The following is a 6,190-nucleotide window of genomic DNA, read 5'->3' on the forward strand; positions in this document are numbered from 1 at the left end:
TATTACTGTGTAAGGCACTGAATGACCATGTCCCATCTGACTGAGAGTTGGTTCTGTTTCCTGAATGTTTTGTTTTAAATTGAAGTACAGTTCACTTACAGTGTTTCCAGATGTACAGTAAAGTGATTCAGTTATTTATATATATATGTATATTTCAGATTCTATTCCATTATAGGTATTACAAGATATTGAATATAGTTCCCTGTGCCATACAGTAGTTCCTTGTTGTTTATTTTACACATAGTAGCATGTATCTGTTAATCCCAAACTCCTAATTTATCTCCCCCAGCCCTGCTATCCCCTTTGGTAACCATAAGCTTGTTTTCTTTGTGAGTCTATTTGTTTTATAAATAAGTTCATTTGTATCATATTTTTAGAATCCATGTATAAGTGATATCGTGTGGTATTTGTCTTTCTGTCTGACTTACTTCACTTACTATGATAATCCCTGGGTCCATCCATGTTGGTGCAAATGGCATTATTTCATTCTTTTTTATGGCTGAGTAGTAGTCCATTGTATATTGTGTGCATGTGTGTCTGTGTAGCATGTATTCTTTATCCATTCATCTGTCTATGGACATTTAGGTGGCTTCCATGTCTTGGCTATTGTGAATAGTGCTGCTATGAACATAGGGGTACTTGTATCTTTTCCAGCTGGAATTTTCATCTTTTCCAGATATATACCCAGGAGTGGGATTGCTGGATCATATGGTAACTGTTTTTACATTTTTAAGGAACCTCCAGACTGTTCTCCATAGTGGCTCTACCAATTTACATTCCAACCTACAGCATAGGAGGGTTCCCTTTTCTCCACACCTTCTCCAGCATTTACTATTTGTAGACATTTTTTTAAATTTGTTTTGGCTCTGTTGGATCTTCATTGCTGTGTGCGCAGGCTTTCTCTAGTTGCAGCGAGTGGGAGCTACTCTTTGTTGTGGTGCGTGGGCTTCTCACTGCGGTGGCTTCTCTTGTTGCAGAGCACAGGCTGTAGGCGCCCAGGCTTCAGTAGTTGTGGCACGCAGGCTCAGTAGTTCTGGTGCATGGGCTTAGTTTCTCCATGGCATGTGGGATCTTCCCAGACTAGGGATCAAATCCATGTCCCCTGCATTAGCAGGCGGATTCTTAACCACTGTGCCACCAGAGAAGTCCCTATTTGTAGACTTTTTGATGGCGACCATTCTGACCAGTGTGAGGTGATACCTATTGTAGTTTTGACGTGCATTTCTCTAATAATTAGCAATGTTGAGCATCTTTTCATGTGCTTTTTGGCCATCTGTATGTCTTCTGTGGAGAAATGTCTGTTTAGGTCTTCTGTTCATTTTTTTTTTGATTGGGGTATTTGGTTTTGTTTCAACATTGAGTGGTATAAGCTATTTGTATATTTTAGAAATTAACCCCTTGTCAATCACATCGTTTGTAAATATTTTCTCCCATTCTGTAGGTTGTCTTTTCATTTTATTGATGGTTCCCTTTGCTTTTAAGCTTTTAAATTTAATTAGGTCCCATTTGTTTATTTTTGCTTTTATTTATTTCTTTTACTTTAGGAGATGGCTACAAAAAAATATTGCTGCAATTTATGTGTTCTGCCTATATTTTCCTCTAGGAGTTTTATAGTATCCACTCTTACACTTAGGTATTTAATCCATTTTGAGTTTTTTTTTTTTTTGTATGGGGTATTAGAGAATGTTCTAATTTCATTATTTTACATGTAGCTGTCCAGTTTTCCCAGCACCACTTATTGAAGAGACTGTCTTTTCTCCATTGTATATCCTTGCCTCCTTTGTCATAGATTAATTGACCATAGCTGCGTGGGTTTATTTCTGGGCTTTCTATCCTGTTCCTTGATCTATGTGTCTGCTTTTGTGTCAGTACCATACTGTTTTGATGACTATAGCTTTGTAGTATAGTCCGTAGTCAGTGAGCCTGATTCCTCCAGCTCTGTTTTTCTTTCTCAAGATTCCTTTGGCATTTCAGGGTTTTATGTTTCCACACAAATTTAAATTTTTTTGTTTTAGTTCTGTGAAAAATACCATTGGTAATTTGCTAGGGATTGTATTGAATCTGTAGATTGCCTTGGGAAGTCTGGTCATTTTTACAATATTGATTCTTCCAATCCAAGAACACATTATATCTTTCCTTTTGTGTCATTCTCAATTTCTTTCATCAGCATATTATAGTTTTTGGAGTACAGGACTTTCACCTCCTTAGGTGGGTTTATTCCTAGGTATTTTATTATTTTTCATGCAATAGTAAATGGGATTGTTTCCTTAATTACTCTTTCTGATATTTCATTGTTAGTGTATAGAAATGCAACAGATTTCTGTGCATTAATTCTGTATCCTGTAATTTTACCGAATTCACTGATGAACTCTAGTAGTTTTCTGGTAGCATCTTTAGGATTTTCTATATATAATATCATGTCATCTGCAAGCACAGACAGTTTTACTTCTTCCTTTCCAATTTGGATTCCTTTTATTCCTTTTTCTTCTCTCATTGATGTGGCTAGGACTTCCAAAACTATTTTGAATAAAAGTGGCAAGAGTGGGCATTGTTGTCTTATTCCTGATCTTAAAGGGAATGCATTTAGCTTTTCACAGTTGAGTATGTTAGCTGTGGGTTTGTCATATATGTCCTTTATTATGTTAAGGTATATTCCCTTTATGCCCACTTCCTGGAGAGTTTTTAATCATAAAAGAATGGTGAATTTTATCAAAAGCTTTTCCTGCGTCTATTGAGATTAACAAATTGAAGGATAAAAACCACATGATAATGTGGTATATCAGGTTGGTTGACTTGCAGATATTGAAAAATCCTTGCATCCTGGGGATAAGTCCCACCTGATCATGGTGTATGATCCTTTTAATGTATTGTTGGATTCAGTTTGCTTATATTTTGTTGAGGATTTTTGCATCTATATTCATCAGTGATATTGGCCTGTAATTTGTGGCATCTTTGTCTGGTTTTGGTATCAGGGTGATGGTGGCCTCAGAGAATGAGTTTGAAAGTGTTTCTTCCTCTGCAGTTTTTTTAGAATAGTTTCAGAAGGACAGGTGGTACCTCTTCTCTAAATGATTGGTAGAATTCACCTATGAAGGTATCTGGTCCTGGACTTTTGTTTGTTAGGAGTTTAATTACTGATTCAATTTCATTACTGGTAATTGGTCTGTTCATATTTTCTATTTCTTCCTAGTTCAGTCTTGGGAGATTGTACATGTCTAAGAATTTTTCCATTTCTTCTAGGTTATCCATTTTATTGGCATATAATTGCTTGAAGTAGTCTCTTATGGCCATTTGTAACTTGTTTTTCATTTCTGATTTTGTTGATTTTGGCCCTCTTTCTTTTTTCCTGTTGAGTCTGGATAAAAGTTTGTCAATTTTGTTTCTTTTCAGAGAAATAGCTTTTAATGCCACTGATCTTTACTATTGTTTTTCAGTCTCTATTTTATTTATTTCTGCTCTGATCTTTATGATTTCTTTCCTTGTACTAACTTAGGGTTTTGTTTGTTCTTCTTTCTCTAGTTCCTTTAGGTGTAAGTTTAGATTGTTTGAGATTTTTCTTGTTTCCTGAGGTAAGCTCATATCGCAATAAACTTCCCTCTTAGAACTGCTTTTGCTGCATCCCATAGGTTTTGGATTGTAGTATTTTCATTTACCTCTAAGTATTTTTTGATTTCCTCTTTGATTTCTTAAGTGATCTATTGGTTGTTTAGTAGCATATTGTTTATTCTCCATGTGTTCTTAGGGGTTTTTTGCAGTTTTATTCTTGTAGTTGATTTCTAGTATCATAGTGTTTTGGTCAGAAAAGATGCTTGATATGATTTCAATTTTCTTAAATTCACTGAGGCTTGCTTTATGTCTTAGCTTGTGATCTATCCTGGAGAATGCTCCATGTGCATTTGAAGAGAATGTGTATTCTGCTGCTTTCTGGTGGAATGCTCTGTAAGTATCAATTAACTTCTTTGGCCTAATGTGTCATTTAAGGCCTGCATTTCCTTATTGATTTTCTGGCTGGATGATCTGTCCACTGATGTAAGTGGGTTTTAAAAACCCCTATTATTGTCTTACTGTCAATTTGTCTTTTTATATCTGTTAATATTTGCCTTGTATGTTAAGATGCATTGCCACTGAACAGAAAAAAAAGAATGAAAAGAAATGAGGACAGTTTGAGACTTCTGGGACAACATCAAGTGTACTAATATTCACATTAGAGAGTCCCAGAAGGACCTATATGTAAATATATATGTTGGGTCCATATATATTTATAATTGTTATGTCTTCTTGGATTGATCCTTTGATCATTATGTAGTGTTCTTCCATGTCTCTTGTAACAGTTTTCATGTTAAAGTCTATTTTGTCTGATATAAGTATTGCTCTTCCAGCTTTCTTTTCATTTCCATTTGTGTGGAATACCTTTTTCCATCCCCTCACTTTCCATCTGTATGTGTCTCTAGGTCTGAAGTGAATCTCTTGTAGGCAGCATATTTACAGGTCTTGTTTTTGTATCCATTCAGCCAGTCTATGTCTTTTGGTTGGAACATTTAGTCCATTTATATTTAAGGTAATTATCAATACGTATGTTTTTATTGCCATTTTGTTAATTGTTTTGGATTTGTTTTTGTAGATCTTTTTTCCCTTTTCTTGTGTTCTCTTTTGTGATTTGTTGACCAACTTTAGTGTTATGTTTGGATTCCTTTTTCTTTGTTTTCTATATATCATATTTTTGGTTTGTAGTTACGATGAGGTTTTTATATAGCAGTCTCTATATATGTGATTGTTTTTAAGTTTCTGGTCTATTCATTTCAAAGATGTTTTAAATACCCTTCATTTGTATTCTCCTGCCCTCACTATTACTGTTTTGATATCATATTTTACATCTAATTGTTTCATGTATCCCATAACTGCTTTTTGATACAGATGATTTTACTACTTTTGTCTTTGAACCTCACTACTAGTTTTGTGTGTGGATGATTTCGTACCTTGACTGTATGTTTGCCTTTACTGGTGAGCTTTTTCCTTCCCTAATTTTCTTGTTTTTAGCTGTGACGTTGTCTTTTCCATCTAGAGAAGTTCCTTTAGCATTTTTTTAAAGTGGTTTTGTGGTACTGAATTCTTCTAGCTTTTGCTTGTCTGTAAACCTTTTGATTTCTCCATCAAATCTGAATGAGAGCCTTGCTGGGTAAGTATTCTTGATTGTAGGTTTTTCCCTTTCATCACCTTACATATATCATGCCACTCCCTTCTGGCCTGTAGATTTTGTGCTGACCTTATGGGAGTTGCCCTGTAATTTGTTGTTCTCCCTTGCGGCTTTTAGTATTCTCACTTTATCTTTAATCTTTGTTATTTTGATTACAGTGTGTCTTTGTATGTTCCTCTATGGGACTCTGAATTTTTGGGCTTGGGTGACTGTTTCCTTTCCCAGGATAGGTAGGTGTTCAGCTGTTATGTCTTCAGATATTTTCTTGGACCCTTTCTCTCTTTTCTCCTTCTGGGACTCTCTAATGTAAATATTAGTGTACTTGATGTTGTCCTAGAGGTCTCTTAAACTGCCCTCATTTCTTTTCATTTTTTTTTTCTTTTTTTCTTTTCAGTGGCAGTGATTTCCACTCCTTTGTCTTCCAGGTCACATATTCTTTCTTCTGAATCATTTAGTCTACTATTGATTCCTTCTAGTTTATTTTTCATTTGTTATTGTATTCTTTATCTCTGTTTGGTTGTTCTTTATATTTTCTAACTCTTCGTTTAAAACTTCTAACTTCTCGCTCCGTACATCTATTCTCCTCCCAAGTTCTTTGATCATCTTTATGATCATTACTGTGAACTCTTTCTCAGGTAGATTGCCCATCTCCACATAGTTCTTCTGGAGTTCTTTCTTCATTCCTTCCTCATTTTGTCTAAGTTGCTGTTTGTATTTTTATGTATGTGGTAAGTTAGTTATGTTTCTCGACCTTGGAGATGTGGTCTTCTGTAGGAGGCGTCCTGTGAGTCCCAGCAGTGCACTCCCCTCTTGTCACCCAAGCTGTATGCTCTGGGGATTCCCCCTAAGAGGTCTGCATGGGTCCTTCTGTTGTGGCGGCTGACTTTGTGGGCAGTCTGGTAGGCTTGATTGGCCCCTAGTCTTGTTGGTTGCCAGGACCTGCCTTGTGCAGGTGCTGCTGGCTGTTGTTTGGTGGGGCCTGGTCATGATGTGACT

The sequence above is a fragment of the Mesoplodon mirus genome, assembly GCF_964341445.2.
Source record: "Mesoplodon mirus genome assembly, chromosome: 3".
Taxonomy (NCBI): Eukaryota; Metazoa; Chordata; class Mammalia; order Artiodactyla; family Ziphiidae; genus Mesoplodon; species Mesoplodon mirus.